Source organism: Trachypithecus francoisi, unplaced genomic scaffold, assembly GCF_009764315.1.
Source record: "Trachypithecus francoisi isolate TF-2019V2 unplaced genomic scaffold, Tfra_2.0 Lachesis_group1, whole genome shotgun sequence".
NCBI classification, from domain to species: domain Eukaryota; kingdom Metazoa; phylum Chordata; class Mammalia; order Primates; family Cercopithecidae; genus Trachypithecus; species Trachypithecus francoisi.
This window is the reverse complement of record NW_022681454.1, coordinates 68,488,297-68,503,264: the sequence shown is the minus strand read 5'-3', so window position 1 is coordinate 68,503,264 and position 14,968 is coordinate 68,488,297. Positions and strand designations below refer to the sequence as shown.

The following is a 14,968-nucleotide window of genomic DNA, read 5'->3' as shown; positions in this document are numbered from 1 at the left end:
TTCTCATGACTTTTCTTTTTTTTGTAAATATTAGTAAATCTGTAGGATAATTATATTAACACAAACACCCTAAAACTGAATTACAAATATCATATAGGTCATTTGCTAAGTGTCAGTGATAAATGTCAGTGTGTTTATTATATAACTCTAATTGATATACTACAATGTAATATATCTACACATATATATTTTTTCATTAGTATTGTTTTAACTTTATTCAAGTTGATATGACAAACAAGTGTTATTTCTATGAACTATTGTGTGGATAAATATTATCATTATGCTTGTTAACCTTAAAGTCTCCAAGCTGAAAACAAAAACACTGAAAATTAAATCAAAACTATTAAAGGTTAAATACTGATGAAAAAGAAATGGTTAAATACTGATGAAGAAAGCATGTATACATACGTATATTAAAATATTCAACTATATCAACTATAGATGAAAAATTATTTCTTAGTAATAAAAGTTAACAGAAAATTATCTACTATAAAGTAATTTGTCTTTTGTTCAATATGTATAGGACCATACTTTGTTTGGAAAGAGCTAACTCTTACATTGGAGTATGTGGTCCTGTACATCTGTATTTAGCTGAACATATCTGAGTGTCGGAGGATTTCTCTTCTACATTCTACTTTCAACACATTTACCCCCACTCCTTTATCTGAACTGTTGAATTTTTTTTATATTTCAATAAGAAAATATAGGCAATCATAAGAGAAGTTTCATATATCAATAAACCTGAAGCTGTGTTCATATAGTCCTTGTATGTACTTATACTGCAGAGATGGACTATTTTCCCACCTAAAGTCAGAGTTTCCAATTATAAACTAAATCCATTTTCCTTGTGTCTGGGAACATTGCTCCAGCAATTACTGCCCTCTTTTCTCTGTTACTTTTTAAATTTTTACTGTAGTATTAATATCAACTTATTAATGAAACTTCTCTTTATTCCATATTTTCTTCCACCTAGGTAGTCAATTTTATTTTTTCTGTTTATAAATAACTCACTGCAAATTTTATCAAGAATTCTTGTTCAATTTCCTCTACAATTATTTCCTTTTGGCCTCATTTTTACATTTCTTTTTTATGTCCAATTATTATTTCTTTAAAATCATTAATAATTAGGATGGGTGTGGTCGCTCATGCCTGTAATCCCAGCACTTTGGGAGGCCGAGGTGGGTGACTCACCTGAGGTCAGGAGTTCGAGACCAGCCTGGCCAATATGGTGAAACCCCGTCTCTACCAAAAGTACAAAAATTAGCTGGGCATGGTGGCACATGCCTGCAATTCCAGCTACTTGGGAGGCTGAGGCAGGAGAATCCCCTGAACCTGGGAGGCAGAGGTTGCAGTGAGCCAAGATGAAGCCACTACACTCCAGCCTGGGTGACAAGAGTGAAACTCTGTCTCAAAAACAAACAAACAAAAAATCATTAATAATCATTCTTGAAAATAAAATTCTATATTCTAAATTCTCAATTTTTGAACTAGACTGTAGCATTTAACCCAGTCAGTTACACTGCCCTAAACATTTTCATCAGTTGGCCTCTGGGATTGTCTCCCCTGGTTCTCTCTTTTATTACTTGCCTATTCTCATCAGAAAGGTTTTCTAGAATTCTTCCTGAACCCTTAAATGCTGCTGCTTTTCCCTTTGAGTAGTCCAAAAAAATCTTGTTTTCTCTATCCACAAACACTGTCTAAATAATATTTTCCTGTTTTATAGCTTTTCCTTTATTCAACAAATACTTATGTAGCACCTATTATGTGACCAGCAGTATGATGAGTGGAAGAGATAGATCAATTAACAAAATGAATAAACATCCTGCCCTCTGCAGTGTACATTCTATTAAACGCAGAGATATACAATAGGTAGAAAACTGTATTGTGTATTAGAAGGTGATGATTACTAAAGAGAAAAATCAATTCATTGTGATTTGAAATAGAGTTGACATGGAAGACCTTGAGGGGCAGATAATATTTGAGTAAAGAAACGGAGTAGGGAACAATGGATTCTTAGGAAGTAGCATGACTTTAAATATGGCTTCTGTATGGGGAAACAAATTCCAATTTTATTGGTCCAGCTTTGGCCTGTAAACTGCAGGCCTATGTCCAGCTATCTACTTACACCTCATGTGGATAACTAATTTAAGAAGCATCTCAAGCAAAACAGGTCTAAGAATAAAAAAATAAAAAAACACTTCATTTTCTTCCAACAATATTCTTCCCAACAGCCATTTATATCTTAATTCTTAAATGTAAAATGTTCTAATAAATGACTATTATTGTAGTTTTTTCTGTATGAAATTCCTGTAGTCAATCTTACCTATTCCCTTTTTCACCCACTCCATAACCAAGCTATGTAAATGCTATCGGCTTTTACACTTACATATGTAAATGCTATTGGCTTTACATTTAAAATATCTGTAGTCTGAGCATTTTATAACCTCCACAGAACCCACTCTGACCCAAGACACCACTGTCTCTCATTTGAATATGGCAATAATGTTCAAACTGCCATCCCTGCTCTAATCTTACTCTCTGAAAGCCAATTTTTACAGAAACCAAATTGCTCTTATCACCTTGAGAAGTAAGCACCAAGATTATATTATACACTACAGAATCTTTTCTTACTAGAGCTCCAATCCTCTCATGTCTCCTCCCACTGTTCTCAATCATTCTACTCCATCACTCTGGCCTAGCTGTTTCTAGAATACACCAAGCTTCTCCTCTCAGGTTTGCACTTTATTTTCACCCTTCTTAGAGGGCAGTTACACCGATTTTTGAAAGGTTACACTTTTTTTTCAGGTCTCTGTTAAATATAACATATAGAAATAATACTTTTGTGAGGAGCGGCCAGCAGTGGCCGGAGTGAAATGAGTCAGTCCAGTTCCCACCCATGAAGAAGGGTCAAGGTCAAAGGAACAATTGTGTGTCATCTCTCCTTCCATAGGTAAAAGAAGACACATAGGGGACTAATCAGTCTCTCTCAGCATATCCCCACAATTCTGTTTTTATTCCTTTTTTTACTTATTTTTAGCACATGCCACCATTTGACATGTCAAATATATCTTTGTTTGTTTGTTTGTTTGTTTGTTTGTTTGTTTTGTTATCCCCACTCCCAGTGGAAGATGAGCTTTACAGAGTAGGGATTAGTCTATTTTGCCGTTGTATCTTCAACACCAAAAATAACTGTCTGGCATGTGATAGGTATGTGAGAAATATTTATTGAATGTTTTTGAATGAATTAAGTATGAAGCAAAGCAGAGAGTTTACATGTGCTGCAGTTCATTGTAGCTGAAAATAGTCTAAGATTTAGTTGTTGAAAATATCAGAATCAAAAAGGACAAAAAGACACAGTTGCATATCTATTCTTTATATCAAGAAAAACTCTCTAGACCAGAAGCTATTCCTGTCATACCTCTGATCATGTTCTCAAAAGTTTCCTAAGATTTTTCGTTGTTGATCCTTCAGACAGACTATATCATTCAAGATTTAGAAAATAACACAGAAGTACTAATATTTTTGGCTGTCAATCTGAACAGATATCTTGAATTATTAATAAAATGAGTGAGAAAGAGCATGAAAATAGAAGATGATGGTTTTCAGAACAGAGACAAACAGCAACTAGCTAGTGCATTTAGCAACTGTTGACATGTTTTAAAGCTTATCTTTCACAATTCTAAAAATGGTTTATAATAATAATAAAATAGTTTCTTCAGTCACATTATGCATATATAATACAATGCATTATCTCTTGCAGTCTCCCTCATTTTTCATTAACCCACATCATAATTATATAGCAGTACTTTCATCAAATTTCTAAATATTTATCTTTCTCTCTAATTAAAATCAACTTTCATTACTCTTAAGTATTTCATATTTTCCATATTAATGATATTAATGTGTATTGGATTGGCAAATCTAAATAATCTACTCATCCAGTTACTCTGATAAAGAATAATACTGAAGGGAACATTGACATAAATACACAGAATTCATATAAAAAGGAAAGTAAATATACTATTAGATGTAATAATTTACACATGATATGAAGCTCTTTCCCTAACACTAAAAAATAATTTCTTATATTTTGTAGATGTCAATATTATATGTTTAGAGTTAGAAACTGATAATAATGGCTGGTTCAGAAGACTGAGATGGGGAGTTTTCACTTTAATATTGCTTTCCGTTAGGTACTCAGCTTATACTGGTTTTATGATGTATACTGATATTATGTTACATAAAGTGGTTTTACATCAGTAAAATAACATATTCATCACACATGCATGCTGCTCAAAATCACATATTGGTGTTACACTACTTTTCAGTTCAACTTTATAAAATTTATCTAATTTTTAAGATGAATTTTTAGATAACTAAAGTATTTAATGGTCATTTATATTACTTTTCAAAAATGTATCAATTATGTGTCTGAAGAGAATCCAGGAAAAGATACTTTAAAGTCATAGGATCTTGCTCTTCTGGTTCAAATTTCATTAAGAAAAAAACAAAATTTCTCTTTCAAAATTTTGCTTAATCATTAAACTTGGTTTCACACTCTATTTCAATGACTATATTTTGAAAAATTGAAATAAATTTTTTTTTCTGCTTTTCTACTTTATAATTACATACACCTTGGAGACTCAATTTCAAATTGAAACAAATAAGTTGACTCTTTAATTAGTTCTTTGTTGCTCTCGTTAGTCATAATCTTGAACTATTTGTCAGGTCACGTTGCATTTTTGAAGGCTCCATTGGAGGAATGGAGCTTTTGTTTTTATTGTGTCATCATTTTACAAAATGCCTGTCATGTGCTATGAGATAATGCTTGTTTAATATAGAAAAAGAATAGTTGTGCTCTTGTTTCTAATTATGCTAACACAATTTCAAAATATATTTTAGAAAGCTTATAGATTTGTACACATGTCACTGAGGTATACCAAAAAACAAATAAAATTGGCATATTTTTTGTAGTGCCATTTTATATACCCCTGATAATCTTACTTTCTCTTCAAAACAGTCATGTGTAATTGGTTTTCAGCTTTGCTAATTAGAACTGGATACTGGAAAACAGTGTGATTAAGCACACCGGGCTTGACCCTTGGTCTTCTGAGGACAGTGCAATGACTACCTGATAAAAACTATTTCAACCCAATAACTTTGTTAAATAGTAGAAGTAGGAAGAGAAGTGAAAATACACTTTTTAAAGGCAAAATGAAGGCTTCCCTATATGGTGAAAGATGTATGTTAATATTTAACCCTATCAGGCACCAATCTTTGTGCATGTGCACAGTTATTATAGTTCTAGTGGATATAATATTTGTATAGATATGCATGCCTATGTATATATGTGAAAATGTATATATTTAGACTTGATTATGTATGCCAATTTCATCAATTTTATTTCTGAAATATATTATGAAAATAAAATATTGTATGTAATATAGCTTTAAAGTTTGAAGAATGTTAATAAAATAAAACAAGTATCATGACAGAGTATTAAAAGATAACATTAAAAGTCCATATATAAAAGCATATTTTTTGCTCCTTCGGTTAATAATTTTTCTTAGTGCTTTTACTTCTTTGATTTGTCTATTCTCCAAATGTTCTATTTTTGAGATTCAGATGTATTCATGCATGTTATCAGGAGTGATTACAATAGAAGAAAATATTCACCAATTATCAGACCTAACATGCCAGACCATATAATTTAATTTAAAATTTATATAATTGTGGTTAGACATTTAATTTTTTGTTGTATGTCTGTCAGGTTTTTTTTTTTTTTTTTTTTAATTTCTGGGTTTTGTCTGTTGCTTTCACCAACAATTCTGCAGTAAAAATTATATGCATTACCCTTGGTATCCACATGAAGTATTCCATTACATTAAACTCCTAGAAATACAATTACTGTCACAAGTGCAGGTGTGCTCAGTTGTACTGGACAATTAAAATATTTTCTCAAAGTTATTCCATAAACTTAAAATTTCAGGAGGAATGTCTACAATTTTCATTGCCCCAGAAACTTTTCAGCACTTGATACTGTTAAGCACTTTTTCATTTTTTTCTAACACGATGTGGGTAAATGTTTTCCAACTCTGATTTCAATTTTCATTTTCCAAATATTATTGAAGTTTTTCACTTTTACATAAATTCCATGGTATATTTATTTCCATTTAGTTAAAGGAGTTCAAGATTTTTGTTTGTAATTTTCTATTAGATGGTTTGCTCCTTCAAATAATTTGTATAGCCTCTTTACTAGTTCTGTATTTAAATCTTTACTGATAATATATTAATACATTCGCCAAACTTTTGACTTGTTATTTATCCTTTTTTATGATGTACTTAATAAAAAATATCTTAATTTTAATGGAGTCTAAATTTTCAAACTTTCTTCTGTGCCTACTTTTTAATCTTAAAAAAAAAATTGTATTTGCAGAACTAGTAAAGCTTTTCTTCAATATTTTAAAGGTTTTCAAATTTTGTCTTCCAAATGTAACCTCAAAATTCATAGTAACTTGTTTCTTAATGTTATAATCCAGGTTTTATGTATTTTTTTCTACTTGGATGACAAATGGATCCAGCACCATTTACTTAATACTCAATCATTTCCTGCTAATATGCAATGTCAGCTTTGTATATACAAGGTTTCCATATAAATGGTGATTTGATTGTTGTTTTTTATATATTACAATTAATGAATTACCCATTCCAGTACCATTACTAATGGAATTTTACTGCTACAGCTTTATAAAGAGCTATGACTTTAAGAAGGAGAAATAAACCCTTCTTCATTGTTCTGTAGGTTTAGCCTTTATATGTTTGACTCCTTACTCTTTTTTACTAATATTAGAAATTACACTCTCAAGTTTCCTGTGAAAAGTATAGAAAATTGATTATCCTTATAAATTGAAGAAAACATTTTAATTAAATTTAATAATTTTTGTGATTCTTATTTTTCTCTGAATTATCTTCAAATTGTTAGAGCCCATATTGCTTTTCTTTTATATTTTGCTTGTTAGAAATTATATCTTAATTTTAAAAAGAAATGGTGATACAAAACATTGTAACTTCGTTCTTTCTGAATCGATATTAATGATATTTTTCTAAATACTATTTTATTTTTATTTCACAAGGGTTTTTCTAAATTTTATAGAAATTATTCATATTTATTTTTGAGACAAAGTCTCACTTTGTCATTCAGGCTGGAGTGCAGTGGAATGATTTTGGCTCACTGTAGTTTTGACCTCCCTCGATTAGGTGATCCTCCCACCTCGGCCTCCCAAGTAACTAGGACTGTAGGCACTCACCACCACCACATCTGGCTAATTTTTGTACTTTGTGAAGGTGAGGTTTCGTCATGTTTCCCAGATTGGACTCAAACTCCTGAGCTCAAGTGATCCACCCACTTAAAACCTCCCAATATTCTGAGATTACATGCATGAGCCACTATGCATGCATGTAATTAAAAATGTGTCAATTTTTAATTGACAAATAATAATTATGTGTATATATATAATTATAAAAAGTATTAAAGGTAATTGTTGGTGAGGATTCAGTTTGGATATTTTCAATTGACAATTCTTTCAGTTGAACAATGTTGATTTCAATTTGGTTGAAGCGACTGTCAAACACATCTATTGAGTTATTATTTTTTAGATGCACTATGTTTTAGTCCAGAATATTTCACTGATTGTTACAGTTGTAAACTCATAAAATGTTTGTCATGCAAATTATTTTATCCTTTTCGTAAAGAATTTATTTTACTAAACAAATCATTTATTTCAAAAAGACTTAAATATTTGGATATACTCTACAGTATTTGGATTTCTACTAATTTCAATATTTAGATGAAACATGGTATGATTTGGCTCTGTTTCCCAATCCAAATCTCATGTTGAATTGTAACCCCCAATGTTAGAGGTAGAGTCAAATGGGAGGTGATTGGATCATGGGTGCAGATTTCCCCCTGGCTCTTCTCATAATAGTGAGTAAGTTCTCACAATATCTTGTTGTTTAAAAGTTTATGGCATCTCCTAATCATCCTCTTCCTCCTTCTTTGGCCATGTAAGACATGCCTTCTTCCCCTTCATCTTCTGTCATGGTTGTAAGCTTCCTGAGGCCTCCTGAGGCCATGCTTCCTGTACAGCCTGCAGAACTGTGAGTCAATTAAACCTCTTTTCTTTACAAATTACCCAGTCTCAGGTAGTCCTTTATAGCAATGTGAGAATGAACTAATAGGAAAAATTGGTACCAGGAGTGGGGCATTGCTATGAAGATACCTGAAAATGTGGAAGTAACTTTTTAACTGGTCGACAGGCAGAGGTTGGGAAATTGTGGATGACTCAGAAGAGGACAGGAAGATGAAAGAAAGTTTGGAACTTCCTAGAGACCTGTTGAATTGCTTTGACGAAAATGCTGATAGTAATAAAGACAATGAGGTCCAGTCTGAGGTGGTTTCAGATGGAGAGGAACTTACTGGGAACAGAAGCAAAGGTCACTTTTGTTACTCATTAGCAAAGAGGTTGGATGCCTAGAAGTCTGTGGAACTTTGAACTTGAGAGAGATGATTTATGGTATCTGGTGGAAGAAATTTCTAAGCAACAAAGCATTCAAGATGTTACCTGGCCGCTTCTAAAAGCATTTGCTCATATGCATGAGCAAAGAGATTATTTGAAACTGGAAGCTATATTTAAAAGTGAAAAGGAGCAAAATTTTCCAAAAGTTTGGAAATTTTGGAGTCTGGCTATGTGGTAGAAAAGAAAAACACATTTCCAGAGAAAGAATTCAAGCCAGCTACAGAAATTTGCACAGGACAAGCCAAACGTCAATAGCCAAGTCAATGGGGAAAACACATTGAAGTTATTTCAGAAACCTTTTTGGTAGACCCTCTGATCACAGGCCTAGGAAAGAAGAATGGTTTCATAGGCAGGGGGGCCAAGGCCTCTCTCCTGTGTGCAACCTTGGGACACTTCTCTGCATCCCAACTTCTCCAGCTCCAGCTATAGCTACAGGGGCCCCAGGCACATCTCAGGCTGTTGCCCCAGAGGGTGCAAGACCCCATAAGCCTTAGCAGCTTCCACATTGTGTTAACATGTGGGTGTGCAGAGGACAACAGTTGAGACTTCAGAGCCTCTGCCTAGATTCCAGAGGATATATGGAAACAACTGAATGTCCTGTTAGAAGTCTACTGCAGGGATAGAGCCCCTATGGAGAAACTCTACTAAGGCAATGCAGAGGGGAAATGTGGGGTTGGAGCCCTCACACAGAGTCCCCACTTAGACACTGCCTGGTAGAGTTCTGAGAGGAAAGCTACTGTCCTCTGGACCCCAGAATAATAGATCCACCAACAATTTGCACCATGAGCCTAGAAAAGTCATAGTCACTAAACATCAGCCTGTGAAAGTAGTCATGGTGACTATATCCTGTAGAGCCACAGAGGCAGGGCTACCCAAGGCCTTGGTAGCCGACCCTTTGCATCAGTGTTGCCTAGATATGAGACATAGAATCAAAGAGTATTATTTTGGAGCTTTAAGATTTAATGACAGCCTTGTTGTGTTTCAGACTTGTGTGGGGCTTTCAACTCCTTTGTTTGGGCTGATTCCTCCCTTTTAGAAAGAGAGTATGTATTCAATGCCTGTACTCTCACTGTATGTCAGAAGTAACCAACTTGTCTTTGATGATACAGTCTCATGGGTGGAAAGGACCAGCCTTGTCTGAAATGAGACTTGTATTTGGGTCTTTTGAGTTAATATTGAAATGAATTAAGACTTTTCCAGACTGTTGAGAAGGGATGATTGCTATTGTGAAATGTGAGAAGGACATAGGATTTGGGAGGGTCCAGGGATGGAATAGTATGGTTTGACAATGTGTCCTCAACCAATCTCATATTGAATTTTAATCTCCAATGTTTGAGGTAAAGCTAGGTGCAAGGTGATTGGATCATGGCAATCACCAAGAACAGCAAAGAGTTCCCGTTACGGTTCTTGTGATAGTGAGTGAGTTCTCATGAGATCTGGTTGTTTACAAGAGTGTGGCACCTTTTCCCTCACCCTATTCCTACTTCTCCAGTCATGTAAGATGTGCCTGCTTCCCATTCTGTCATAATTGTAAGTTTTCGAAGGCTTCTCCAGCCATGCTTTCTGTACAGACTGTGAAACTTTGAGTAAATTAAACCTCTTTTCTCTGTAAATTAACTGGTCTCAGATAATTATTTATACTAATGTGAGAATGGACTATTTCAACACATAAGTCTCTTCATATTTTATATAGTATTATTTTTCTCTACAAAATAAACCTTTATTGTGATAGTTTTGTACCATTTTCAGCTTCAAAATTTGGACTCTGCATACCCTCATGTTCGAAGTTGCCCCCGTAGCTCATGGTTCCATGTAGAATTCTGCTAGATTCCCTTCCAACCAAAACTGGCCTTCTGCCTGGAAAAAGCTGAAGTATTCACATTCTTAGCCAAACTAAGAACCAGAAAAACATCCAAGACAAAGAAAATAAAAGTAATTACTTCAAATTTGAGAGTTTCTCCTCTCTTTGCAAATGTATTCATTTGATTTCTTCTCATTTCTTCTATAAAAGTCTGATGTCTTTGAAGACAAAGAAAAAGACATATATTGTAAATTACTTTTCTGATTATTCTAAGTGTAAGAGTTAGTCTGACACAAATACACTATACTACCCCAAAGAAGAAATCTCAAATATGATTTTTAAAAAATAAACTAAATAGACTTTGCAAACAGAGCAGCTGCTGCAGCAGGGCCCATGGAGGACACACAGTACATCCTGCCCAATGAAATCAGCATGTCTAGCATGGAATGCCTCGAGGCCTTCTGCCTCCTGTCACCCACAGAGCACCTCCTCTATTCTCACCACCTTACCATGCTGACTGGTACAGAGGCCTGGATGTGCTGCTGTAGACCTTCCCCAAGGCCCCCTACACCTATCCTCTGCTCAGTCACCTCTTCTGCTCCCAGTACCCCAACCAGCTATGCCAACATGCCCTGGCCAAGGGCCTTACCAAAGAGGAGTATCAGGAGAAGCTGGAATAGGTGATCCTAGGGCATGAGACTGCTCAGGGGCTTCTGGAAGACCTGCAGGGAACTTACGTTTTCTTTGGAGTCAAGGCTTCGACACCTCGGGCTGGAGAAGGAGAGAATCACCACCTATTTCTTTGGGAATTGTACCATGGAAGATGCAAAACTGACCTGAGACTTTCTAGACTCACAGAACCTCAGATTCTACAACACCTGGCTCTTCAAAGAGGTGGACGGAGAAGGGAAGCCCCACTACGAGGTGTGTCTGGCTTCTCAGCACAGAGCCTTCCCTGCACTCCGAGGCGACTTTCAGGCTCAAGAGCTACAAATTCTGGGGTAGACCTTTCCAGGTGACCCAGGGAGACTATGTGCTCATCCCTCAGAATGTGGTGGAGCAGCTGGAGAAAGCCAAGGCATACGCAATCAACAGCCACCAGAGGCAGATGCTGGCCCAGTATAAACAGCACTTCACCCAGGGCTCCATCACGGCCAACAAGAGGGGGTCCTGCTTCTGAAACCAGCACAAAATCCCCATCGTGGAGAGTTACATCGAGTTCATCTAGAGCTACCGAGTTCATCGAGAGCTACCGTGACTCCTTTGGTTCCCGAGGAGAATTTGAATACTTCGTAGCCCTGGTAAACAAGGCCATGAATGCCAAGTTTGAGTGGCTGGTGGCAAGCACAGAGCAGCTACTGAAGGAGCTTTCCTGACCTCAAGTCTTTGAGAAGGACAAGTTCCTCGCCCCGATTTCACCTCCCTGGATGTTCTCACCTTTGCTGGCTCTGGCATCCCTGCCGGCATTAACATCCCCAACTACCATGACCTGAGGAAGATGGAAGGTTTTAAGAACATATCACTTGTGAACGTCCTGGCTATGGCCTACACCACACAGCAGTCTAAGCTCACCTTCCTGGAAGAGAATGACAAGGACCTGTACATCCTCTGGAAGGGACCCTCCTTTTATGTGCAGGTGGGCCTGCACGAGTTGCTGGGCCATGACAGTGGCAAGCTCTTCGTGCAGGATAAAAAAGGAGCATTCAACTTTGACCAGGAGACATTGATCAACCCAGAGACTGGTGAGCAGATTCAGAGCTGGTATCTGAGCAGGGAGACTTGGGACAGCAAGTTCAGCACCATCGCCTCCAGCTACAAAGAGTGCTGAGCTGAGAGCGTGGGTCTATTCCTCTGTCTCCACCTGCAAGTGCTGGAGATCTTTGGCTTTGAGGGGGCTGATGCGGAGGACGTGATCTACGTGAACTGGCTCCACATGGTTCGTTCGGGGTGGGCTGCTCCCTCTGGGGTTCTAAGGCCTCCAACTGGCGACAGGCCCATATGCAGGCCTGGTTTGTGATCCTGAGAGTCTTGCTGGAAGCTAGCGAGATACTCGTTACCATCACTCCTATCACAGGCTCTGAGGGGCACCTGGATGCCAAGGTCCACCTCCACTGCAGCAAGATCCGGTCTGTGGGCAAGCCTGCCTAAGAGCGCTTCCTGCAGACTTCAGGTGCTCAAGCCCACAGGGTTACGTGGCCGGAGGGTGGGCTCTGCACGAGGGTAATGCTGACCCCTGAGTGATTCCTCACCCTCAGGCACAGGGTACTGCTGCCTAAGGAATCTCAGAACTCATCGTTCATATCCAGCACCTACAAAGAACTCAATCAAATTTACAAGAAAAAACAAACAACCCCATCAAAAAGTGGGCAAAGGATATGAACAGACACTTCTGAAAAGAAGACATTCATACAGCCAACAGACAGATGAAAAAATGCTCATCATCACTCACTATCAGAGAAATGCAAATTAAAACCACAATGAGATACCATCTCACACCAATTAGAATGGCAATCATTAAAAAATCAGGAAACAACAGGTGCTGGACAGGATGTGGAGAAATAGGAACACTTTTACACTGTTGGTGGGACTGTAAACTACTTCAACCATTGTGGAAAACAGTGTGGCGACTCCTTAAGGATCTAGAACTAGAAATAGCATTTGACCCAGCCATTCCATTACTGGGTATATACCCAAAGGATTATAAATCATGCTGCTACTATAAAGACATATGCACACGTATGTTTATTGTTGCACTATTCACAATAGCAAAGACTTGGAATCAACCCAAATGTCCATCAGTGACAGACTGGATTAAGAAATGTGGCACATATACACCATGGAATACTATGCAGGCATAAAAAAGATGAGTTTGTGTGCTTTGTAGGGACATGGATGCAGCTGGAAACCATCATTCTCAGCAAACTATTGCAAGAACAGAAAGCCAAATACCGCATGTTCTCACTCATAGGTGGGAATTGAACAATGAGATCACTTGGATACAGGAAGGGGATCATCACACAGTGGGTCCTATTGTGGGGAGTGAAGGGGAGGGATAGCATTAGGAGATATATCTAATATAAATGAGTTAATGGGTACAGCACACCAACATGGCACAAGTATGCATATGTAACAAACCTGTACGTTGTGCACATGTACCCTAGAACTTAAAGTATAATAAAAAAAAAGAAAGAAAGAAAGAAAGAAAGAAAGAAAGAAAGAAAGAAAGAAAGAAAGAAAGAAGAAAGAAAGAAACTCATCGTTCAGCCCGACACTTGCCTGACGTGCAGCTTCTGGAATACCAGGCCTCAGCTACTGGCCACATCCTAACCTTCTCCGAGCGTTTTCCAGAGGATGGACCCGAGTTGGAGGAGGTCCTCACACAGCTGGCCACAACGGATGTCCAATTCTAGAAGGGCCCCATTGAGGCCCCATCTGGCCATGCTTGAGGAAGATGTATGGTCTCTCCCCCAACTCCATCAAACCAAGGCTTCAGGTGACTCTCCATTCGCTGGTATATTTAGGGGCTAGGGGAGGGGGAGGAGCAGGAGCTTGGACCTTGGTACTACCTTAGCTGAGGGTGGTGACACTAACCCCTTCCATTTGTCAACACTTTCTAGTTTGCCAAGTGGTTCCCCTCTGTGATCTCATTTCATCTTGCACTGCCATATGTGGAGTGAGCAAGACAGGGCTCACCAGCCTGCCTACCAGATGAGGAAATGGCAGTTCTGAGAAGTCACTGGTCTAGATCCTGCAGGTGGCTCATGACAGCTAGGGTTCAAAATGTTCTTACCAAATCCAATACTCCTCACGTATTAATTTTACAAACAGACAAATAAATATTAGAGACTTATTTAGCTTATCAAATAAATAAATAAGCTAAATAATTTTGACTGATTGATTCCATTTACATTCATGACATTTCTCATATATCAACATCATATATATGGATTGATATCACTAAGTTATATTTTGTTGACCCATTCTATTATTAACAACTTTCTTGATATATTTGTACCCCATTCTTTGGATATTTAAAAAAATATTTTATTTGGTCGGCTGCGGTGGCTTGCGCCTGTAATCCCAGCACTGGGAGGCCGAGGCAGGTGGATGACGAGGTCAGGAGATCGAGATCATCCTGGCTAACATGGTGAAACCTCGTCTCTACTAAAAAAAAATGCAAAAAAATTAGCCGGACGTGTTGGCGGGGAACTGTAGACTCAGCTATTCGAGAGGCAGGAGAATGGCATGAACCCGAGAGGCGGAGCTTGCAGTGAGCTGAGATGATGCCACTGCATTCCAGCCTGGGAGATGGAGCGAGACTCCGTCTCCAAAAAAAAAAAAAAAAAAAAAGAAAAAAAATTATTTTTCCTTAGTCCACATTACATCATATATGGATGTGTTTTTCTATTTTTTAGTAGTTAATTCTAAACTTTTAGCACTTGTATTCAATACGAAGTGGCCATTATCCAGTATATTTTTCTTCAGTTCTAAAACAATATAATAGACCTGCAGAAATTATCTAAATATTCAAACATTTACTGTTTCCATGGATCATTTTTTCTCAGATTTATTAGATTATTTTTTCTCATTT

At 37.1% G+C, this 14,968-nt stretch overlaps 1 pseudogene; it reads left to right on the top strand.

Moving 5' to 3' along the window:
• Positions 1-10,770: 10,770 nt before the first annotated feature.
• LOC117086379 lies at positions 10,771-13,823 on the top strand (annotated as a pseudogene).
• The last annotated feature ends 1,145 nt before the right edge of the window (positions 13,824-14,968 follow it).